The following is a 26738-nucleotide window of genomic DNA, read 5'->3' on the forward strand; positions in this document are numbered from 1 at the left end:
GAAGATCAACCCAGTAACTTAGTTTTGGTTAACCATTTTCTGCAAGCATGTGAAAAAATAGATCAGCTCATTTGCATTTAAAAGGACACACCCCAAAACGGCACATTTTTGCTCATACCTACAAAGTGGCAATTTTAACATGCTATAATAAACTATTTATAAGGTATTTTGAGCTAGAACTTCACATATGTACTCTGGGGACCATGTTTTTGGATACATTTATTCATTGAGGACAATATATATTAATCAACTGTCTGATTCAGTTCAATTCAATTAAAGGGGCCATGTCACAAGACTTTTTTAAGATGTCAAATAAATCTTTGGTGTCCCCAGAGTACATATGTGAAGTTTTAGCTCAAAATATCATATAGATAATTTATTATTACATTTTAAAATTGACAGTTTGTAGGTGTGAGCAAAGATTTGGCATTGTGGGTGTGTCCTTTAAAATGCAAATGATCAGATGAAGTGCAAACACTGATCACAATGATGGTGGTTTGTTGAAATTGAAACTCAATTGTGCTGTGAATTATTTTTTTCTATCTCTTTTTCTCTGCACTAAATGGCAGTGCCATGGTTGGATAGGGCAGATTAAGGTGCAGTATTATTATAATAAGATCTCCTTATGACATCATAAGGAGAGCCAAATTTCAACTACCTATTTTTTCATGTGCTTGCAGAGAATGGTTTACCAAAACTAGGTTAGTGGGTTGATCTTTTTCACATTTTCTCGGTTGATAGAAGCACCAGCAGTTGGAAAAAGTCATGGAAAAAGTCAGATTTATATGCCATGGCCCCTTTAAATTCTATAGCATTTTTTTTTTTACAATTTTACATTGTTGCAAAGCAGAAAACACACTGCAGAACAAACAGTAGAGACATAAAGAGAAAAGTAAATCGTAAAAAACAAGAAAATTATGAAATACAAAATGGTATGGATAAACCAACGGCTTGGTTAAATGTACAGTGTGTAACGCAGTTGTTGTCCATTCATGGGGTGAAACCCAGCATTTTTTGGGTATTTAAAGCAAAAAACAACAACAATAAAATATTTATCCTTCTTATTTATTGATTTCATGATTGCTTTTCTTTACCATGTACACCGATCGGCCATAAAATGATGACAACCTGCCTAATATTGTGTAAGTCCCCCTTTTGCCACCAAAACAGCCCTGACCAGTTGAGGCATGGACTCCACTAGACCTTCTATCAGAACCAGCATTCACTTTTTCAGCAATTTCAGCTACAGGAGCTTGTTTGCTGGATCGGACCACACAGGCCAGCCGTTGCTCCCCACGTGCATCCGCAAGTGTGCCACCCATGACCCTGTCGCCTTTTTCTTCCTTGGACCACTTTTGATAGGTACTAACCACTGCAGAATGGGAATACCCCACAAGAGCCGCAGTTTTGGAGAAGCCAGTCGTCTAGCAATCAAAATGTGGCCCTTGTCAAAGTCGCTCAGATCCTTACGTTTGCCCTTTTTCCTACTTCTAACACATCAACTTCGAGGTCAAGTCAATGTGTTAGAAGCAGGAAAATAGGCAAGCGTAAGGATCTGAGCTTGTTCTGATAGAAAGGAGTCCATGCCTCAATGGGTCAGGGCTGATTTGGTGGCAAAAGGGGGACCTATACAATATTAGGCAGGTGGTCATCATGTTATGGTTGATCGGTGTGTGTCTATAATAAACAGAATATAACTTCATTTATGTTTTATTTATTACGCTTTTCTTTTTCTGATTAAATGTATAAACTTATGCTGTGCCAGTGACCGAGGATTCGCGCCCACAACACGCACCCCCACTCCCCCATTCAACCCCCCTCCCGTCTGCACACATGGTACGCGCCGACTGATGGTGGAAGCCGCTTGTCATTCCTCGGCATTCCCTTCAGCGCGCGCACGGATGCAGCACTACACGACTGCAGCAAAACACACGGCTCGTATCATCCACGCGTGAAATGCTGCCCACTGGACATTTCTCCTGCTTTTGATTTTCCAAACGGGACATGATCATGACGAGAGAGCTACATTAACAGCCAAACATCTCTTAAACACCGCACTGGTTTAAAGGGACACATTTCTAACCTCCGATACGCTGGATAGACGCCTTCCTTTCCAGAAATGGTGAGTTGCTTTATCGGGGAAAAGTGCGTGTTGGTGCACAAACAACTGGACCGTGATGCAGCACAGGGTGATGTGTTTGGCACGGGATGTGCGCGAGGATGCTTAATACGATTACGCGCAACCTCGTATTTTATTTAAAACGGAGCGTGTTGTAAACTGTGGATGTGGATGGACCGCGTAAAGAGGGTTTGGCTGCGCACTGTTACCTTATAAAACCATAAATTATTGCTCAGGAATAAATGTGGTTGTATGTTTTTAAAACAATATGGGCTTTCTCTAATCTGTCAAATAGAAGTTTATCCGCATTAACTGACGCGTTTTGTCTTTTTGCTGCTGAACACTAAACGCATGTTAACGGGACGAGCGCGTACCTGCTTACCGCCGCATGTTTCACTACGATCATTCAGCGATGCTACAGGGATGCGTGACTGTAGTTAAACGATATAGACCATAATAGTGTTTCACTTTTTTAGGTGGTACTTCGCTTTCTGGATGTGTCTACTAAAACAGGGCTGAGGTACTGCGTTTTCACAACCCTGCAGTATTAACAAATGGGCTTTTACAGCCTGCTTTAGTGCACCCTCCAAACATTTCGGGTGTAAAGATTTGTTGGGAGGGTGTGATGTGAATTTATTACTCACTATGATGTTGGATTTTTATTGGCAAATTGAACATATTTTCGCACTCCCTGCCGATGGGATTTGTAAAATAACAATGTTACTGTGGTTGATCAGTTAAATTGTCTTTTTTTTTGGGGTATTGCTACAGGTTTTGACTATTTGTATTTATCATGCAAACATACATGTAAAGGTTTTGATTCAGGTTTCGTAGTTTATGTTAAGAGTGAATGTATTGGAAAACGCGGATGTACAGCAAAATTAAGCGAATTGAAGTAAAATGCGCACGTGCACACAAACACAGTCTGGTATTTCCAAACAGAACAGTTTTAAATGTTCATTAAAGGGTAATAGTGGAGATGCTTTATGCATTACTGGTCCCAAATGAATAGTGATTTATTAGATAACAACAACACGTTTTAAGCAAAAAAAAAAAAAAGATTTTTGTTTAGATTTATTAAACAATAAATTATATATTTGGGAATTGTCTCTCAAGATTTGTTGAACATGCCCATGTGATGAACTACGTTTTGGTTGCCCTGGGTTGTGGACACCTGTGTGAATCTTTTAGTCAAGTGACTTTATACATCTACAAGAAATAAAATTGGGACCGGTTGGTTAAATTAATGGTAAAAGGTCTCAGAGTTTTCTTTTTAGATAACACTTTGATTTGCAAATAATATGACACTTTTTATTTGTAATCGAATGCAATGCAGGCATACATTTAAGCCCAATTTAAAACATTAGATACCAGCAAGGGAAATAACCAGAGTTTAACAATAATGCAATTATAATGAAATCTAAACATTCAGAAATTTAGTTTGAATTCCGGTTCTACATTTTTTTAAGTAAATAGGTAGCAAGTAACTCTCAGTGGTTGTAAATTGTATAACTGTGCATATGTTAAGGATAAAGGTATAAGTTCTTGTGTTGGGTGTCACGTATTGACACTAAATAAGTTTGAAGTTGATGGATTCCCGTGGGCTTGACCTTTTGAGGACGGTCCAGTATTCTCCTGCTTGTTATGGTTGAAGTTGATTAGGACTGGGATGGCCACCACAAGCGATTTCAATGAAAAGTACAGCCTACACAAGTCTCCTATTGTTCACCCTTGCATTGAAAAAGAATAAAGTGTAGGCTTACTTCTCTTGTTATCTTGTTTTAATCATTTCATATTTTATAGTATGCATTTAGAAAGTGAGAACGTGTTTATTATAAAGTACTGCAAATAGACTATACTTACATAGACAATACTTAGTGTCTAAGTCTGTATAAGCGGTGCGAATCAGCATGGACCTGGTTTTAGAATATTATATTGATATATTGAAGCCGCAGATGCATTTTTAAGTGCGTATTAAGGCTGCACAATATATTGAAATAGTGTCGATGGGGCAATATGCACATTTCTATATTTCGCAATAACCGAATGATTTCAATACTTCCAAAGGTTATCTATATGTATATTAAGCAGAGATTGATCAGCAAGAATGTGTTTTATCATTTTAATTTTTTAAATATATTTTAATAAGTTCATATCAATTTTACAAACATAGAGCATTTTCGTAGTGCATACAGCTTATCGCATCTTTTAGTAAGTTACCGCATATAGCATTTTCTTCAGTATTGTGCAGTTTATATATATATATATATATATATATATATATATATATATATATATATATATATATATATATATATAAACTTACCTATTGAAATCTTTTACTCACTTGTTTCTCTTTCATCTGCATTGGATGTTGGTGCTTTATATTCTCAGCACACTTTGTATTATGGATGAATTGAATTGAAGTAGAGCTTGTATTTCTGTGAAAAAGTGAAAACTCAGCCAGAATAGTGTTGTTGTGTATAAAAGTCCACATAGTAAATTTATTATTCAGTTAAATTAGATGTCTTGAAAGCGTACATGATTTACATTATTCCCAGTAAGTTTGCCAAAATTCCTTCTTTCAGTTGATCTAAGGGCTTCCCCTGTGGTTTTAGTTTCATTTCATAAACCACTATGTTGTTTGAAGTCATCCAAAGAACCACAACGAGACGAAACAATGATAGAAGCAAACCAATGAATTGCTCGGGCTCCCCAGTGAATCTTCTAGTATGTATACGGAGTCTCTCGTGTAATAAGGCTTCATAGCTGAACTGCTAAGAATGTAGACTTCTTTGGAAGGTGGACAGACGGTGTGTGGTGAAGTGTTGCTCATTGTTCCTCTGTTGCACCTTCCTTCTTATTAAGGAGCCCCGAATTGCACCCCTGCCAAGACTCTTTATCCCTGCAGTGCTGCACTCATCTGATCTCTGTCTTCACAAGCCTCTCGTGCAGTGAGGTTTTTTTTACTGTTCAGCCACTGCCCAGAAACATACACCATTAGTCCAAAAGAAGAGTTGGACTACCCATGCGTTCAGGTCTTTGTGGTTAAACAAGTTAAAACCGTTATAATTTGTCTTAAAGGTGATGTTTGTAGATTATCATTATTAAAAAGTTTTTCGGTCCTGTCTGGGTCAGGAGGACTTTCTGTGTGGAGTTTGCATGTTCTCGCTGTGACAGCATGGGTTTACAAATCTTGTGTCCTTCCACAGTCCAGAAACTTGCAGGCTAGGTGAATTGGAGACGTCAAAATTGCCCTTATTCCATCAAGTGTATAGATCAACTTGTGTGGATTAAATTTTGTGTAGATTAATCGTTTTTTTTGCCATGAATATATCCAGAGATGCTGGAATTGCTTTAAGAATAAATAAATAAATAAATAAATAAATATGATTTTCCTATCCCATCTTAATATGGAAACACAAGCGCCAAGCCAGCTGTTGATTGATTTCTGCTAAACGTGTAAACACTGTGGTGCTATCAAAACATTGCTGTGTTTGTTTTAGCATCGCAAACAGCTACAGGAGCATCATTGGCTCACCAATGGTGTGGGTTTTAGGGCGGGAACTCTTGCTTTGTCTGACCAATAGATTAAAAGATAAACTTTATTATTTCTGTCATGTTTAATGATGCAATTTGTGCAGAAATTAGATCTTTAACTGTTCAATTTTACAAATCACATTATCGCCCTTAAAGCTTGCATAACACGCACTGTTTCTGCTCGTCTCATGTTATTCCTGAGTACCTATATAGTAGTATTACATCCTTCATATCTTAGAAGAGTCTTCATTTTTTAAAGATTTATAAAAGCTGATCACCTCTAGCAATTATTTCCGGATTTCGGATTTCGTGCTTTTCCGAACCCAGTCTCATATAGATGCGTATAAATAGCAAAAAGCGTAAAAACTCGTGCAATATATATATGCCAAATTCCAAATTGGAGTGCATATGATACGCCAGTCCTTCCCGTTCACTAAAAACGGTGCATCTTTTTTTGTTGTTTTAAGTATTGATTTCTAATTTTTTCTGTTTTTTAAACCATGTTTTGGGGTTAGATTTGAGATTTTCTTTAGGATGTTATTTAATATATAGGTCTCTCCATGTCTTTGTCTATTTTTAAACCATGGTCGCTTGGAGGTGGGGTTAGAATTGTGGTTTGGGTTAGGATGTCATTTTATGTAACAAAAATCCATTATCCAACAATCTCTGGATAACATATGACTCGCTATGTTTGCGTCGTTTACATTATATGCATTATGCATATAATGCCAACAAAACAGACATTTGATGCAGTTTCACTTACTGCCTTTAACTCATGATCCGGTTGGGACCACCCCATTTCAACACAATCCAGCGTTAAACACACACAAACAACTTCGCCGCTAACCCGGATACACAAAATATATCCATTGTTTCCATAAGGCTGGGTTAGTTGGAAAGCTGAACAAGGCTTTCTTCTACTTGCATCCAAAAACACACTTCTTCTTTTGTGCCATTGTTGAGTCTTGGTATAAACAAAGCTGTCACATAAAGTGATACCTGTGACTTCAACTCGAAGGAACGACGCTAATGAGCGTTCTCGTTCTGATTGACGTATGGGCATGCTTTTCCAGGGGATGTGGCCATTAAAGGAATATGGGGTCAGTTATACATAACAGGTACCCATGTTAAAAAAAAAAAACTTCATGAAACTTGTTGAAAAAAGGAGGCTTGAGTTTGGCCCAGAAATACTCTGTCTCATGCTCAACTGCTTTTTTTTGACACATTTGTTAAGCATCCGTGTTAATAAGTCAGAATTCATGAAATAGCATTTAACCGCCCTTGTAAATTAACTTCAGTATGTGTGCTGCTGTTTTAACACCAGTAGAGAGGTTTATTAGCCTGGTTAAAACCAGTAGTAACTGAGTTATGGTCTGGCAAAGCTTCATAGACAAATCATTTCCAAAGGGGCGTCACCAACAGACCTCGCTCGAATGCCTCTGGGTGCAATTGGATAGACCTAAAACCAATCAAAGCCATGAAGGGGATAACTTATGCACCACTACCAGAGGGCTCGCCGCTCTCGCTAAGACCCATTCGTTTAGCCACCAAAGTTGCAAGCTGGTATATCAGACTTTTGCCGAATCCAATCGGTAAGCCAGCGATAACATCTTTTTTAGATATGAAGGCTTCGAGTGTTCTTCTTTGCTCGGGTTTTAACGAAAAGGAAAAGTTAAAATCGCTTAAAACAGACTTGATGGCTGATTCGAATGAGTGGCATCCATCTGTGTAATTTACTAAATCTGCTTTACCGTTGTTGCTGCGCTGTCGTCATCGTGTAAAGCCCGCCCCGACGTTTCTGATTGGTGCCGCGATTTCTCTGCATTAGAAATGGGCTTGAATGGCCTCTTTGCCAGACTACTTACAGAGCAAATCTAAATTTGCCGGAAGTTGTCTGGGTTTTCCCAGGCTAGAGGTTTATAGCATTAAAGGAATAAAGAACCTAGGAGTGGTGACATGAAAGTATATTGGTGTTAGGGTTGTCACAATATACTGGTTTTGGCAATAATTATAATATTAAATGTAATAAAATATTCATGTCATGTTAATTAGGCTTGACGCAGAACGTCACATGAACAAACCATAAAAGAGGGCTCATCACATCCGCTTGCCGGAAAGGGTTAACAGCACTACATGTACTGGCGACGTGAAATTTTAAAGTATTTAGCTAACTTGGGTAGTTTTTTTTTTGTGGTGTCATTCTGTTTTAGTATTCAAATGTGAGTAAGAGGAAGTAAAATAATAAAACTTTAAAAATTGCACATCTGATGGACATCGATTATAAAGCACATGCCCAAACCTGAAGTGATGTGAAATCTAAATAAACCGGCATTGGTGGTTAAAAAAATCACGATTTTATCGTCATTTTTGCATGATGACCATGTAATAAAATCTTAAACCTTGAAAGCCCTAATTGGTGCAAATATTAACATAATTAGCAAGTTAAATTTTGAAATGAAAAAATTCACATGTTGTTGGTTTGATATAAAATGTCTCATTCTGAAGAAACTATAATCGGTGTGTTTCCATAAGCTAAAGCTCATGTTCAGTACATCGCTTGATGGTGAATTTTATTTTTTGTGGTGTGGGGGAAAATGCAAAACCAGATCGATAAACTGCATTAAAGTCGTGACCCACTGGGTGCTCAGTCCATTTGGGATCAATGGGAAAGTTGTGTGACCCTCTGTGGCTCTTTTGCTGCTAATACAATTAGGGTTTTATTGTGTGTCAATTTATAGTGTTGTAAATACCACCCCCTCCCTCATTATGCATGTGTTTTCGCCAAGATTAAAAGCAATGACTTACACCTAACCAGATTGTCCCAATAGCCAGTTTGCAAAATAAATAAATGCATAGAATTGTGAGAATTTAGTTTTTAATCCAGAATTTGACAACATTGGACAAAGTGTTACATAGTATGTAAATATATATTTTATACTCAAATACGAAACTAGCTTTTGACATGTTATTTTGCATATCAGTGGTATATTGCAAAATCAATTAAACTTCGACGAAACAACACACAGATGAACATGCTTTTACTATCCATTTTTATTCCAATTGTGATAATTGATGAATATTTTAACACTTTCCTGTAGACAAGCTACATGTGGTACGCATATCTTCTACATAACAATACATTAGTTTTCCGCTCCTGTTTGTTTAAACAGCGTTACACTCGACAGCAAGAGTAAATCCTACTGTACATGAAGCTCATTGTCATGATCACTTGTTTAGGGAGGGATCGGCTAATGTTTGTTACGCTCAAGCGACTGCTTTGTCCCTATCAGACAGCATATACATCATTGTCACTCGATACAGTTCACGCATTAGCTCGACTTCACGAACGCGTTCACCTTCTCAACACGAGCGCTATTAATGTGATGATGAGTGCGTAGGGTGCGGGGCAGGGGGGTGTTTGCTTGCCCGGAGCATTGGTTTAGTTGAAGCTGCGGCCTGTCATGCTGTGATTTATCGCACGTACAGTACGGCTAATGGCAGCCTGTCGAGATAACAGCGTTTTATTGGACTTGAAAGTTGGAAGAGGGGTGAAAATACCGTAATTCTCTTCATTTCCAAAATCACTCAACGGTGACTGGTCAACCGAACCGCTTGGATTTGCTGAATGAGGGAATTTTCTCACTCCTTTTCTCGTGAAACTTGGTTAATCTTGAGAAAATTCTCTTTGAAAAGACGGATTGTCGGTGCGGCCGAGCAGCTGTCGGGGCTTTGCGGCGTTGCGTTTTAAATGTGAAGTGTAGCTTGTGTTTTTATGAAATGTGATTCTGGCTTTTCTCTTGACGACTGTTTTTTCACACAGTTGGAGGAAAGAAAAGCTTTTTCTTCACTCCAGTGGGCCTGGACATTGTGTATTCTGAAAGTGGGATCAGGGACAACAGCTGCCACATTTACATTCAAATGACTTTCAAGATATCCTGCTTCATAGTCTGGGCACCTATTCCCATGCAATTTCAGCAGGTATACTCCCCCCGATCTAGCAAAGAACGAAATAAGTTTTGCTGCAATTTCAGATTTTAAACAAAACATCTATTTTCGAAGGTTTTAATTTTCCCAGTGAATGGGAAAGGGACAGTTTCTTGTAAACCCATAGAAATAAAAAGTCACAGATGAGATCTCACAATTGTTTCTCCTGGACAGTCACAATTATGGAACACGAAGGACAAATTGAGACTTTAGTTTTGGATTCCTGCTTCTCAGATTTTTCTTTTGAAAATACCCCGACAACCTCAAGTAATCTCCTGTAGAGTTTTTTAGAGATCTATCTTTGTGTTTGGATTTGATGTGATGCCAAGTCTGCAAAATGGCAGAGATTTAAGTTTAAATTCAAACATTTTTCATCAGATTCTTCCAAGATCAAGTTAGCCGATTTATTCCATCCACATTGATTTATTGGCCAGCATACTCTTAAGGGCTGTTCACATTATAGCGATAACTATATTAGCGTCCACACTACACCAACAATAACTTTATGCTAATTTGCTCACGAGGCGCTATTCTCGCGCAAATCACTTATCGTTAACAAAAATTGCATATTTCTTATATTAAAAATGTTTAAATTGTTTACGTGTCATTAAATGTATAAATATGCTGGTCTTACAGCGACTATAGCCAGCAAATTTCTCAAAACACTGCGTATCACTACAGTAGTTTGTGTAATCTATTATCTTACCTTTTGGTAAGTGTAGTAGAATAAAATCATTATGAAGTCAATTTCACTGCAACAGCGTTGGACACCTGAAGTAATTTTATGTACTAGACCTCAGCAATGAGCTTCTCCACAGTGCCATTTCAAATGCACTCGCACTTTAGATTAAAGTAGATTTTATTGGCTGTCATTGGTTTATTGTTCATCAGTTGGGGAAAAAAATCGCTCAGTGATCTCAACGATACCTTTCCTTGTATCTTTATCATTGTAGTTGTGAAATAGTTTCATTATCTGTTGAACACAAAAGAAGATAATTAAAGGGGACAGAGAATGAAAAACCATTTTTACCTTGTCTTTGTTGAATAATGGTAGTCTACCCACATTCACAAACATACAAAAAGTGCTAAACATGCTAAACATCTCAGTCTCATAGAAATTCATTTAGAAATGTCAGCCAGAAAACAGCCCAATCTGAAAAACTGATGCTTATGACATCACAGGCATCTAACTGCCCCTCCACTTTAAAGTAATTGGCTACATTTTTTGAGTGGCAGCAAAGTCAGCCAATCAGTAATGAGATTGCAAGTTAAGCCAGTAGAGGGAGCCAAATAGGTGCAAAACCACTTGTTTAAAATCCCCCACCCTAATAGAGCTATCTGAGAGAGGTTTTTAGGACACTTCTAAGCCATTACAGACCAAAACAAAAAAAAATTTTGTCTACATGTCACATCACAGAACAAGAATAAATACTCCGTTCAATCATTCTATGTCACCTTTAAATAAATTATGGAAAGCACACAGTTGGCACTATCCATTGACTTCCATAGTATTTGTTTTTCCTACTATGGAAGTCAATGAATACTGTCGACTGTGTGCTTGCCATCATTTATCAAAATATCTTATATTGTGTTCAACACAATAAAGAAACTCAAACGTGAAGAACAACATGAGAGCAGGGCCGGCACTATCCCGTCCCCTCAGATCACGATTAACGTTGATTGTGATTTTAATGATAAAATGTGCTATTTAAAAATCTAATTTTCTAGTGTATTGTCTTCCTAGAGTGAATAATAAGCTAAAATAGCAATGAAATAGCAATTGAGTGGTAGCTTGACTAAGCGTGCACCCCACCCTAATAACATTACATAAAATTTCATGCACTACGGATATCAAATACATTCCTTAAAGGCAGAGTGCACGATTTTTGAAAAACAATTTGGAAAAGAGAGTCGGGCCGACTACCAAAACACACTTGTAGCTAATCAGCAGTAAGGGACGTGTCTACTAAACGACATCGTTGCCTGGGTTGCGTGTGTGTGGGGGGTGTCTATCAAAAGAAGGTCCAGATTCTATTGGGGTAGGTGCGTGTTTGTTTAGGTGATTTCAAATATGCCAAATATGGACCATGCCTTTAATTTCCTTAATTTAATTTTTGTTGTTGTTATTGTTGTATATAGTAAGATTGTTCAGAGCTCTATACATTGCTCACTATAGCTGCAGTTTTTGTGGTTGTTTTACTGCGATGTTTGTTTATAATGCATTAAAACTTAGAAACGTACCAAAGCTACAGTATGTATTTCCTAGATGGGAAATTATATACATTCATGTGATCACCCCCTCTTGGTAATTCAGATGCCCCCTCATCAGCGCTCGGCTGGCGTCGGTACTGCATGAGAGTAAGTAAATGATGACAGAATTTTCATTTTTGGGTGAACTATCCCTTTAAGAGCTCAAATGCAAAAGCCGCTAAACGTCACCTTCCCTAATCTGTGGTTGATTTTCTTAAATTTTACATTCAGACTTTCACCATTTTCAGTGTTTCAACTGTTTACCATGGCTCGTCCAAAGAGGTGAAGTGGCGGATTCATCCAAAAATGCTTGCATGCTCCTGTATAGCTCAGTGGTAGAGCCTTGCGTTAGCAGCGCAAAAGGTCATGGGCTCGAACCCAGGGAACACACATGGTGATAAAAAATGTATGTGTTTTAATGCAATGTAAGTCGCTTTGGATAAAAGCTAAATGCAAAATGCACTTAGAGGGTTTTGAAGCGAAAATCAAATGTGTAAAATGACTAAAGTGAAATGAATGATTTATTGCCATTAAAGTAAAATTACTAAAACTAAAGAAAATAGCCTGATAAAAAATGCTAATTTACAAGAAAACATGTCAGACGCACTTAGTTGGTTTTGCAATGGTCTCAAATATCTATTTTTCACTCTCATACTCTCTAAAAAAAAAGGTCCAACATGATGCCATAGAAAAGAAGGCTGCATATTCTGTATATTACCTATAGGTTCTTTGTAGGGTTAAAAAGGTTCTTTATACCATAACAAGTTAAGATATACATGACTCTTTTAAGAACGTTTGACCATTTGGTTCTTTGGAGAACCAAAAATGGTCTTCTATTGAATCTTTTGCACCACCTTTATTTGTATTTAAATTAAACTGACAAGACTGAAAGACATCTGAGCAATAGAATTGCGTTCTGGGAATGAGTTGAGTTGTGTATTTGTGTGTCGTGCATTCACTTTCATTGCTGAATACAGATGACTGTGATTTTGAAAAATAGCGGTTGAAATAATTAAACAAATGATGAGCTCGCTTCGGTTGACATGCGAATGAAATAGCGCCTTTGAATCTCGGGTAATTAATCAATTACTGGCGATTTGCCATTATCAGTGGTGCAATGCCAAAGTGAGGTCAGATTTGAGGTTCCTCCATTTATCCTTGTACTCTGGCATTGTCTGTATGGCGCGAGCATGCTAATGCACCTCGTGGCCTGTAAACGACCTTATTACTCATCGCAGGAAAGAATAAGATTCACATGGTCGTGTTTAATACAAACTGTTTTTCTTTGTTAGCCAATTGGTTGAATAGCTAGGTGATGAATGCTCTCTGTATAGTTGCGTTTTGATAAGAGTCAACCGACGCCTTTTTGACCCCTAAACCTTTTGTGCCCAAAACATCTGCCTTTCACAATGATATGGGGTTACTGGCCCCCTATGTGGTCACACCTCATCTGTGGTGGTTTAGGTTCTTTTTTATTTACCTAAAGAGAAAATTTAAGCAGTTTTTCAGTTCAGTCGGTTGCAAAACGTTTCTAGTGTATTTTGGGTGGTTACTCTATGACTTTCTGCTCCTTTAATATATCTTAGTCATAACTTATTACCTGCAAGTCCTATAACCTAGAAAACCAACGGCAGATCACTCATGTCTGTAGCATAATCAATTCAGAAGTGCCAAAGTTTCTTATGTTGGATAAAGGGTTTGTTCAAATCGTAAGCACTAAGTATTATCAATAGTAATAGTAATTCTTGCCTCAGCAACCAACATTAATGAACACCTTTGTATCCTATTGATTTATTTTCTCTTCACCGCAAGGCTAGCGTGACATTGCTGTCGAATAGGTGTCTTTTCTTTGGAGAATCTCTTCAGCCGTATCGGGCAGAATCTGTTCTTGAACCGGACTTCAGGAGTGGGCTTTGTGTGAAAGGAGGGGGGCTTAATATGTGCACTTGAGCCACTTTCCAAAGAGGATGGAGGTTTATGTTACCTTTCTTGCAGGGAGGAAAACAGTGCGTCCATTGTGTCCCGCGGTTCACGCTACACATGTAACAATTTCTATGATGACTGGCATAAGTCGCTGAAAGCTAATCACAATCTACTTGGAAGACACTCGGATTTCAGCGTTTGTCACTGGAGTTTAATTTACTGCTACAGACTTTATATGGCCCTCGTATATTTCCGCTGAGGTGTCTGGAATGGCACTTTCGAAAGGCGACCGTTTGTCTGCAATATTTTGTTCATAGATCTTGTAATGTGTTTTTTGTCAGAAAATGAGTTACTTCTTTAGGAGTTTAACGTGCGCTTGGCAATTACCATAGCTAGTCTACTGGACTTAAATAGGAAATGCAGGAGCTTTTATAAGATGGTTGAGGTTTTTATAGGCTTAAATCTTGTAAGTGTCTAATATAAAAGCCAGTCTCTGAATCTAGACCTTGTTAATTACATTGGACGGACATTTATTGTGTTGCATCCGGAGTAACTGATGCTTGCAATGCTTTAGCTAAAAATGTGCTAGTATTGCAGTTTTTATATATGCATGTTTTAGTGGGAGCGTTAACTTGGGACTTTCTGTTGGTACTTCAGGGTCAAGCCCTATCATGCGTTTTAATCCTTTTCTCCCTTTATCATACTGATCTTATTTGTTGCTCTTTAATACATACAAAGCTATAATTTAGTTGTTGGTGCATAATCTTAAACACAGTAAACTACGATACTCAAGCAGTCAACATGTGTTTAAAAAGATATTATATTTTAAGTATATGTGACCTTGGACTACAAAAACAGTCATGAGGGTCTTTTTATTAATGTATACATCATCTTTCTATTGATGTACGGTTTGTGAGGATAGGACAATATTTGGCCGAGAAACAACTACTTGAAATCTAAAAACTAAATATTGAGAAAATTGCCTTTTAAAGTCCTTAGCAACACCTATTACTAATGATAAATGGGTCAGTGACAAAAACAGTTTGGCAAGATGAGAAAAAAAACTTGTTTTAAAAGCATGCATCAGGTTTATATAAATGCAAATAATGTTTTTTTTTTTCATTTTATGCAATAAAAAATTACATTTGCACAGTTTTTGTAAAAGTTAAGACTAAATGGACCTGAAAATGTCAAATGGTGTAACCGACAATTGCGCCAAAGAATGAGAAATATTAAATATTTTATCCACCTTGATGGCATGTAAGTGTAATCATCAACAAAAAAAAATGTACATTTTAATGCGTTTTTGTAATATTTGTCCTGACATATGCTGAAAACAGCTCTTTTTTTCTAAATAAATTTTGACAAAGTATGTACAAATGTATGTAAAAAATCATATTACACTAACTAGATAATCATATTTCATTGAAAATGTCAAATGGTGTAACCGACAATTGCGCCAAAGAATGAGAAATATTAAATATTTTATCCACCTTGATGGCATGTAAGTGTAATCATCAAAAAAAAAAAAAAAAATCTATAAATCTATCATTTTATTAGTAATTTTTAAATGTAAATTTTAATGCGTTTTTGTAATATTTGTCCTGACATATGCTGAAAACAGCTCTTTTTTTCTAAATAATTTTTGACATGATGTAAAAATGTATGTAAAAAATCATATTACACTAAACTAGATAATCATTTTTTATTGAAAATGTCAAATGGTGTAACCGACAATTGCGCCAAAGAATGAGAAATATTAAATATTTTATCCACCTTGATGGCATGTAAGTGTAATCATCAAAAAAAAAAAATCTATAAATCTATCATTTTATTAGTAATTTTTAAATGTAAATTTTAATGCGTTTTTGTAATATTTGTCCTGACATATGCTGAAAACAGCTCTTTTTTTTCTAAATAATTTTTGACATGATGTAAAAATGTATGTAAAAAATCATATTACACTAAACTAGATAATCATTTTTTATTGAAAATGTCAAATGGTATAACCGACAATTGCGCCAAAGAATGAGAAATATTAAATATTTTATCCACCTTGATGGCATGTAAGTGTAATCATCAAAAAAAAAAAAATCTATAAATCTATCATTTTATTAGTAATTTTTAAATGTAAATTTTAATGCGTTTCTGTAATATTTGTCCTGACATATGCTGAAAACAGCTCTTTTTTTCTAAATAATTTTTGACAAATGATGTAAAAATGTATGTAAAAAATCATATTACACTAAACTAGATAATCATTTTTTATTGAAAATGTCAAATGGTGTAACCGACAATTGCGCCAAAGAATGAGAAATATTAAATATTTTATCCACCTTGATGGCATGTAAGTGTAATCATCAAAAAAAAAAAAAAAATCTATAAATCTATCATTTTATTAGTAATTTTTAAATGTAAATTTTAATGCGTTTTTGTAATATTTGTCCTGACATATGCTGAAAACAGCTCTTTTTTCTAAATAATTTGGACAAATGATGTAAAAATGTATGTAAAAAATCATATTACACTTAACTAGATAATCATATTTTATTGAAAATGTCAAATGGTGTAACCGACAATTGCGCCAAAGAATGAAAAATATTAAATATTTTATCCACCTTGATGGCATGTAAGTGTAATCATCAAAAAAAAAAATCTATAAATCTATCATTTTATTAGTAATTTTTAAATGTAAATTTTAATGCGTTTTTGTAATATTTGTCCTGACATATGCTGAAAACAGCTCTTTTTTCTAAATAATTTTTGACAAATGATGTAAAAATGTATGTAAAAAATCATATTACACTTAACTAGATAATCATATTTTATTACAAAAAATTTTATAAATATATTTAAATTTTCATTTAAAAAAATACTAGTTACACCAATGGACACAGATCGGTTACACCACATTTTTGCAATTATCCCCAAATATTCTTTTAAAATGAAATAAAACCAGAAATTTTAGACTTGGTCCTCAAAAAAGAGAATGTATGCAAGTAATCTGCAAATTTATTTTGAAATGTTAACCCTTTAACATTTAATTGAACCATACGGACACAAAATAATTAACGTCACGTAATTGACCCAAATACATTTTTATATATATTTATGGTAGAGAATTTACAAAATAATAATATCTTTAGTTAATATCCTAATAATTTTTGGCATAAAAAAATTTACCCAGTGTATTATTGGTGTGACTGCTTTTGTGGTCCAGGATCACATATTGAAAATTGCTTGATTTTTATGTTATAATGCATCCTCCATTTATCGTTTTCTCTGGTGCAATACAATATTTAGCCTTTTTATTTGTTAAACATCTGCACAGTCTGCAATTTTGTTTATGTTTAATGTTTAAACTTATGTACACACACAAAGAGACGTCTTTTATATCTATGAGCAATGTAAACATCTATATGATGTAACCAAAGCACAGCTTTCCATAAGTTCAGATTGCATCATTAAATAAAGAAGCGACACATTATGTTTTCATTATCCTGCGCGATTGACTAATTCGGGTGAGAGGCGCTGAACTCCAGTGGCCATGCTGTAACCTCAGCTCTAGAGAACAGGAATATTAAAACTGTGACTAAGCTCGGGTCGCTGATGAAACTCACTCCATCCTGTGGCATACAGTATCTTCCCCCTCCTTCAATAAAAAGACTCCAGGGATGATGAGTATGTATCCGAGCGAAAGGAAAAGACAGAGAGAAAGAGAGACAAATAAGAAGCTTTGGAAAGAGAACAAAGTGATGTGTAAATAATAAGATGTCCTTATGCTGGTTACACTGCATGGGTACTTATTCTGGCAGACTTCATATCTTTTACCTCTATCAGACAAACGTGGTGCATTTTCTGCCTGTACGGGTTTCTCTCTTTAGATTAGACTCCCTGGTGGCGTTTCATCATGTGGCACATAATCTTATGCAAGATGGTGAAATGGCAGTTAATTTGCAGGTAATTAGGCCCTAGTGATTTGCCATTGAAAGGACAGCATTTATCTGAAGTCTACGTTTAAATGTCATAGAGTCTGTGGCACTTATTGCATTAGGTGTGTTTTGAATTGAAAGAACTGCTACGTAATGTTCAGAGCCATTAATCACTGAAAGTCACGTAATGTTACTTTAGATACAGTACATTAGACGTACAGTAATTTCCGTCCGATTAAACAGAATTGTCTCATTGACGCACTTTATTTCACATTGAAACTTTGTGATGGCTCACCTTTATGTTAAAGATGAAGTGTGTGTGCCAGAACACTCATCCAACGTGCTGTCAGTTAGTTGAATGGATCGCACCGCCCCAAATTCAAGCTATTGATTTGCTGTTGGAAAGGTCCACAGAATGATGTTTTGAAGTTTTATACTTTTCAGTACCAATTGACCTACAGAACAGATTTCTATTACAGCTTTCTTTGCATATTAAGCTGGGATATGAGAAAGTATTTTAGCATCCAAAAGCTCACATAACACACGCCGTTTCTGCATTTCTGATGTTAATCTGGAGTACCTATAAAGTAGTTATATCTTTGAAGAGTCTTTAGTTTAATCAGATTTATAAAAGAAAGATTAGCTTTACCGAATCTTTCCAATAACGTACGAAAATAATACGTACGGATAATAAACTATATCCATTGTTTTCATAAGGGTGGCTTTCTTCTCCTTACATCCAAAAACACACTTCTTCTTTCGTGCCATTGTTGAGTTTTGAAATTAAACAAAGCTGTGTCGCGTAATGTGATGTTTGTAAGTTCTAGCGTCTACCGCTGATTGACGGGTGGGCGGGGTTTTCTGGGGGAAAAATACGTATAGAAACCCCTGAATTGTCAGCTGGACCCGTAATCGAAAAAAAAAACTAGCCGAAACTTGTACGAACCCTGGCGAAGTGCATTCGGCACAGAAATAATCTGTAACACGCCCAACTGCTTTTTGATACTTTGCCTACGTTTAGCATGAGGAAACAACTCTATAACTGTTTTAATAAGTCAGAATGCATGAAATACCATTGAACCACCCCTTTAAAACTTTTTAAGGCTTATTACATGATTTTCAACCAATATTTTAATACAAAATACATTTGTTTAAGAATTTGGCTGACGATTTATCTGAAACGATCTACAGTGCATTCAAGCTATAATTTTTTTTATTAACGATACTGTAGAAATATATTTTTGCTAAATAGTTACACAAGTAAGGAATAATGTATTGTTATAGCTGGTTGTTATCGCAGAAATAAGCCCGACAGTGTGATCATGTGCGAAGCGGAGGGTATTGTATCACACTGAAGGGTCTTATTTCGCGATAACAACCTGTGCATTGTCCCGCTTATTACATGACTATTTACCTCTTAAGTAAGGTAAGGAACACTAAATATTGATTTGAAATATTTTATTTGGTCATTCATAACAAATGCACACCTTCTGAGAGGAAAATCCATTTATTTTCGTTAAGATATTCTTTTAAGTTATTTTAAAGGTGCCCTTCCTCTGTCGTTTTTATTGTTTTATACTGTTGTCTGAGGTCTACTCGTGACATTTGCATGGTTTTTACATCCAAAAAATAAAAAGCAATAAGTATTAGGACATTTTGTACCCTGTTTTTGAGGCTTGTTAGAGAAATGATCCGTTTTAATGGGCGGGCTGCATTGACGACTTGGAAGTAAACGCCCACTGCTATGATTGGATAACAGTTTTTCAAACTAACTTTCAATTTAATCTCTTGTGTAATCAGTTTAATGTTAAGTGAGTGTCTTAAGACACAGTGTCTTTCTTACACACGCATATTTTATCATAAACCCTTTTGACACACACACGCGTGTCTTTTATCATAAACCCAGGCACAAAAACACACACACACAAACACACACACACACACGTATCTTTTATCGTAAACCCTTTCGATGCACATGTAGCAGCACACGCACAAACACACAAACACACAGACGTCTTTTACATAAACCCTTTCGACGCGCGTGTAACGAATGCACAAACACACACGTGTCTTTTATCACATTTTGTGAATCGCGTCCCTCAGAAGAGAAGTCCTGGCCGCAACTGATAGTGACACATACTACTAAAGTGTTTTACTCACACACACGCGTGTCTTTTATTCGCGTCCCTCGGAAGAGAAAACACCGACCGCCACAGTGACACATCACACTGATCAGCTTTTCAAACTGACCTGATTTCTCCGCTTATTTCTTTTCAGTGGCTAGAGCTGACAGAGGAGGTCGAAGATAATTTTCACATACACGACACAACACAAACACATATGGACCTAACACATATCAAAAAATACAAGTAAAAACGGTTTTATGTGGAAGGGCCTCTTTAAGTTAATATATTCAAATGTCACAAACACACTATTTGGTTTAGTCATTTATAATGTTATATTATATGTTATTAAAAGACACATTTATTTTGAATTTTGTGTAATATTAAACTGTACCAAAATGAGTCAAAATGATTTGCAGAATCCCGGTTACCATGTGATATTAGTTTTATTAGTTATCAGTTATCTCGGAATAACATTTCTTGGAATGTGTTGACTGGCCAATCAGAATCAAGCATTTTAGAGTGCCGTGTAGTAAAGCATTTAACATCTGAAAAACCTTTTTTGTTTCATTGTGGCAAATAAAGGTTCTTCAGGTTATAAAAGCAAAGAAATAAATGGTTCTTTTAAAAACCTTGAAAAAATGGTTCTTTGAGGAACCGAAAATGGTTCTTCAACGGCATCAGCAGCTACGTTTACATGCACAACTTTTGCTTCAATCAGAATGAAGTCATTCTGATTTGATAAATCCTATCATAGCGTTTACATGAACACAAAATAATGTGATCAGATTGATGTGCGTGTTTATACACAAGCTTCAAATCACATTTGATCGTTTGACATGGATCAGAGTATAAATCGGGGATTGGCCAGACAATGCTGTCTCGTATCACTTCATAGAGGATTGGAAGGAGATTGGGAAAATTTAAGAACAACATTGATAAGACAATCACTTCATGTGACTTCCTTCAACAACACAAGCTCGTTCTTTGCATACGTCATTACACATGCGCAGGGCATGCCAGTTTCAGTTATCAATCCGATTAAGTGTTTACATGTCTTTTCGAGCAGATTACAATCCACTACTCTCAAACCGATTAGAATTTTAATCAGTTTTAGGGTCTTTTTATTCCGATTGAGGTGTTTACATGGAGCATTTTATTCGGATTGAACATTTAAATTGATTAAAATTGTCCACGTAAACACAGCTACTGTGAACAACATCTCAAGCACCTTTATTTTTATAAGTGAATGTGTGTGTTCCCGAGGAATCAAACTCACGATCTTTGGGCTGCTAATGCAATGCTCTACCAATTGAGCTACAGGAACTACTATAAAATAAAGCTGTACTGATTCCAAAATATTGCTCTGTATAAAGGCTAGGCTGATATGTGTTGGTGACTTTGAACTGCTTGCAAACACTACACATTTGCGACCTTTTGTTGCATCAGACTTGCCCGAACAGGCCTTTACAGGATAAAACTTAATTATTTGTCACAGTTCCGCTGCTCGATATAAAAGCATCACTACGATAAAATAGACTCCTTCTGTACTGTTTTTATTATATTACATTATTGTTATTTTTGAAATGCATTTAGGGTGCATGTCCCGCTGTGAAAATGTGCCTTTTTGCTTTCTTTTATTCTGCACAGCTCACCCAATCGATTGTTTGGCTCGCAGTGCCTTCGAAGCATCTTGTTGAGTCACAACCTAAAAGAAGAAAAGCAAGGCTATAAACAAGAAATATATAAAAAATATGTTGGAATTCTGACAATTGTTCCCCCGACTCCCGACCTCTTCATCTTCAGACAAGCGAGTCAAATACAAAGCATGTATCAAAAAATAAACCCATTAAGAGGGTCTTAAGGGAAAAGTAGCTCAGATTCAGTAATGAAATACATGGTAGCACATCCAATACAACAGCAATTACAGTCTGACAATTAAACGGCTTACTAAGGAATCTGGCCCGGCTCTCATAAAGTGGGTGCGGTCAAGCAGAAACACGGCACGGACACTGCGGATAATTATGGGTGGCTATTTGAGGAAATCGAATCAGGTTTATATTTGGGAAGTGAAACTGAACGATGGAAACGAACAGCCAAAGCTAAATAAATTTAGGGATTTGAAAGATTAAGAGAAATTTGTTACAGATACAGATCTGATACTTCCATTTGTTGGACTTAATTACCAGAAAGTTTAACTTCATGAGGTTTGTGAATAAATGTTCGATTTAATTAAATGCAACACAAGATTTGCACATTGAAATTATTTTCTGTGTCTTAAAAAAGGCTTAATTGTTTGTGTCATATAATTTTTTGTTATTACCCATGACCCACTTTTCTACTCTCACACAATCTTTTTGTCCTATTTTATTTCTTCCATAAATAACAATGATGAAATTAAAGTTGTTTTATAAAGTAACGCTGTCACCATGTTTATTTAACATAGATTGTTTTGTTCGAGACAAATGTTAAGTGCGAACATTTCATCTGGATTATGTGAAGTGTAGACAGTGACCTCTCATTTCACCGTCAGTAGTCTCATACATCTTAATTTATTTGTTGATTCACAGTCGTAACGTACGGCGAGAGAATATCCGCAGCACTTTGTTAAGACCACTTCACTAAGACCTGAGCCAGTCAGACAGAAATATTGATCACCTCTAATTTGCTTTTAAACCTCCCACTCTCTCTCTCTCTCTCTCTCTCTCTCTCTCTCTCTCTCTCTCTCTCTCTGGGTATGTTTGGCATGGCATACTTGCGTACAACTCTAGGGATTTTTGCAGTATGCATTGTGTGCAGATTTTAAGGATGAAATTTCATCTATATCAGTGCTTCTCAAACTGGGGGCCGTGACCCCTCCTGGGGGGGCCCTGAGATGGTGCCAGGGGGCCCCAGTTTTTTGACATCTTACAAAATACATTAATTGATTATAAATTCAGTGTATTTAAACTTCAAAAGAATAAGGCTATACCAACAGCACTACATTGTATAATTTAATATGTTTTGTTTAATTTAGATTTTAAGTTTTGTAATGTTTTATGTCATAAATTTACTTTGGAGGGCCACGAAAGGATGCACCGTACACAAGGGGGGCCACACGGCAGAAAAGTTTAAGAACCACTGAGTGCGTTTACATGTCTTACGCCGATTAAGTTAACGATAACACGTGGGGTCATGTAAACGCGTAAAACGTTTTTCTTTAATCGGGGAAAGCCCATAAACGGCGCAAGCAAAAACCGATCGGCACAGGTAGTTTTTTGTTCATTACCCCGATTTTGCGTGGCATGTAATCACCTTAACTGGCTTTCTCACGGTTTTGTCCATGTGCGCATGTCTCCGCGTGTGAAAGATAAACGTCAGACGTGGAAGTAAGCGCAAAGTAACGCATAAAAGTTTCCGCTCTACTAAAGCAGTTAGCAGAGAAACTGCGAAAATAAAAACTGATGTTATATTTACAGGTTCTGCAGACATGAAAAGAGATAAAACAATATAGCTTAAGACAGATATGCCGTCGATTATTATGTACAGGCGATGATGTCACTACCTGCGAGAAACCTGACAAATCTCCAAGTCCCATGTAAACGCAGTTGTCTGCATAGCCGGTTTATTGATATGCATGTAACGCATGATAACAGTTTTTAATAATAAGCAGATTTTTGATGGTTATCCGCTTATTCTGTGCATGTAAACGTACGCATTGTTCTATATTTGCCGAAATGTGCATTATACTGTCACGACACGGAAGGAGAGACAGGACGCAAACACAAAGTTCAAAAATAAATAACATTTAATAATAAAACACGAGGGATCAGATGGTGAATACGGTGAACGCAGGAACATCCAAGACAGGGAACAGACGGGGTAGCAATGACAATGATCCAGCAGTGAGCAAACAGAAGACAGAGGTATATATACACACAGACTAAATGACAAACAGGTGTGATGAGGCAGGTAATTAATCAATGAATGTCCAGGTGATAACAATCGGAACAGAGAAAAGACATGACACGGATTAACCGTGACATATACACACTGACAAAAATTATTATTTCAATTTATTCAATTTTTAAGGTAAGTGGTTGCAATCAATTTATTTAAGCTACATTTAAAAAAAAAAAATAAAAAATAAAAATGTTAAAAAATTTAGTAAATTAAATGAATATTTTTTTTCAGTGCATACAATGTATCCCAGAAAGCAATGCACTAAACTTGACACTACATTATTAGCAAATTAACTTATTAAATGACAGTTCACCCCAAAGTAAAACTTCTGTCAACATTTATTTACCCTAATCATGTCATACGAAACCTGTATATGTTTTTTTTCGTTTTCTTTAAATTACATTTTGATAAGTATCAGTGTTTTTGTCCATAGCTACAGTGTAATTCGGTGGATGCCAGTGTTGTTAGCTTACCAACCAGGTTTTTAAAAATATAATCTTTTGTGTTCTTTAGGAAAAGTTAAACGGGGAGAGTAAACTATGAAAGACGTTTAATTTCTAGAAGAATTGTTCATTAAAATTTGAACATTTTATGAAAGACAACGACAAAACTTGCCGCTAGTGTTGTAGCTCTCGAGACTGGTCTCAAGATCACTTTTAAAGGTCTTGGTCTCGTCTTAGAATCGAACGCTTTTTTACTCGGTTTCGTCTCGGTCTCAGACAAAGAGGACTCAAATTTTATTTCAAGACCGATCAAGAACACAGCTGATGGCACATCACACATTTATTTTTTTATCATTAATTTTATGCAGTTTATTCAGGTTTGGCATATGATGTTGGCATTGTTTAGGTATTGTTTAAGTTTCTAATGACACATTTTTCTAATTTTATTGCTAAAAACACCTGAATTGTGTTACGTGGATGGCAAGCCATGGAAAGACAGTTCAAATGGTTAAGTTGATTTCAGCTCTTTAGTGTTTGTCTATAAGCAAATAAAAGCGAACAAAGATAAATTCCCACATATCTGCAATGCCTTTGATTATTTTATCTACTTCTCTGATGGCATACACACACACACACATACACACACACACACACACACACACACACACACACACACACACACACACACACACACACACACACACACACACACACACACACACAGAGAGAGAAAGAGAGACAGACAGACAAGAAGTTCCTATTATGCATATTCCACATTTTATCATGTGTTTTAATGCAGTGACTTGCAATGGTCTTGGTCCTGACTTGGTCTCGGCCTGTCTTGACCTGGTCTCGACCCTTTAAAGTCTTGGTCTTGTCTCGGTCTCGGCCTGTCTTGGTCTTGGTCATGACTTGGTCTCGGTTTAGATGGTCTTGACTACAACACTAGAATGTGCAAAATCTTAGAAAAACAACAATGCACCTCTGAAAAAGCTGCAAGATTTGATGTCATTCATGTCCGCAACAAACGGCACAGGGAATAAAAGATTTACCACAAATATGAGTAAAATCAATATTGATGTTTGTGTTCACAGTTAGTTCCAAGAAAAGTACACTGTAAAAAATGTATTTACAATTAATCACAACTTTCTTGACTAGTGAGGAGTTGCTATTAAATTAGCTTAAGTTATTTCAACTTTATTTTTATAATTTATAGCAACTCCTCACTAGTCAAGAAAGTTAAATAAGGAATTTTTACAGTGTAGAAAAGTAAAAAGTGGAGTCCTTCACACTGTAATTTTCTTTGTTTCCAAATACGAACACTAGAAAACATAATTTTTTTAATATAATTGAATGCTCCCTGACATGTTCGGTAAAGAAACTTTATTAGATTGTAAATAAGGGGTTTGGTAATTGGACTGACATTGCTAGCCAGAAGGCTGAGGCTCTACTTACTTTTTCAAAGCAAACTGGCGTCGGTTCAAGGTCCCGTAAGGTTTTCAAGGGAAAGGGCCAAGCGCTGAGAGGGATTTGTCAATATATTTTGCAAGTGTTAGGCAGCAAAGTGTAATGATAGCTCTTAGGGGTACTGCCCTTAAGCCGTTTTTCTATAAATATTAATCAGGCCCATGAGCTTGCCTTGAAGGTGGCTCAGCGCTTTTTTGCGTTTGCCATTGACTGTAGCTCAACGTGACACGTTGTGAAGGGACAGATGAGATAACAACTCTCGTTTCTGTTCTTATTTTATAACTCAGGAGTGACTGCTAAGTTGACCTAAAAAGAAAAATCAATAACTGGTAATGGTGATACAAATATCATAATATCATATCATTGTCGAAACATAAATTAATAAATATTAAAAATCTCAAACTTCTGATATGGCATCTACACGGACTATATTCCAATTCTCATTCACTGAATATAATGTCTTAGCTTTTGTTCATATTTTATTGTTTCTTATTGACACACTGAATAGCCTATCTTGCTGTAAACCTAAAGTTCAGTCCAACATTGAAATTCCTGCTTGACTCCTCCCATATGTTTACCACTGTAGTGATCTGCTATTTATCTACGTCTTAAAGGGGACATTTCACAAGACTTTTTTAAGAGTACATACACTGAAAAAAAATGATTCATTGAATTTAATCAATTTTTTTAAGGTAAGTGGTTGCAATCAATTTATTTAAGCTACATTTAAACAGAGGTTTTATATTTTATTTTACTTTACTAATCTTTTTGTTTAAATGTAGCTTAAATAAATTGACTGCAACCACTTACTTTAAAAAAAATTGATTAAATTCAATGAATTATATTTTTCAGTGGATGTGAATTTCTAGCTTAAAATCTCATAATTTATTATAGCATGTTAAAATTGCCACTTTGTAGGTGTGAGCAAAAAAAATCCTTTTAAAGTCCTTTTAAATGCAAATGAGCTGATCTCTGCACTAAATGGCAGTGCCGTGGTTGGATAGTGTAGATTAAG

The 26738-nt window shown here is 36.1% G+C and overlaps 1 protein-coding gene across 11 annotated transcripts in view; it reads left to right on the forward strand.

Annotated features, from left to right (window-relative positions):
- The first annotated feature begins 1861 nt into the window (after nt 1-1861).
- The window catches only part of tenm4 (teneurin transmembrane protein 4), a 287452-nt gene continuing 262575 nt past the window's right edge, over nt 1862-26738 (forward strand). For 7 of the 11 annotated variants that reach the window (XM_055195961.2, XM_055195962.2, XM_055195963.2 and 4 more), the window contains exon 1: nt 1863-2122. The gene's annotated coding sequence lies outside the window, so the exon portion shown is untranslated. Of the gene's footprint in view, nt 2123-26738 lie in introns of all 11 variants that reach the window. The other 4 variants (XM_055195967.2, XM_055195958.2, XM_055195960.2 and 1 more) reach the window with 1 other exon arrangement.

This window comes from Misgurnus anguillicaudatus, chromosome 24 (genome assembly GCF_027580225.2).
Source record: "Misgurnus anguillicaudatus chromosome 24, ASM2758022v2, whole genome shotgun sequence".
NCBI classification, from domain to species: domain Eukaryota; kingdom Metazoa; phylum Chordata; class Actinopteri; order Cypriniformes; family Cobitidae; genus Misgurnus; species Misgurnus anguillicaudatus.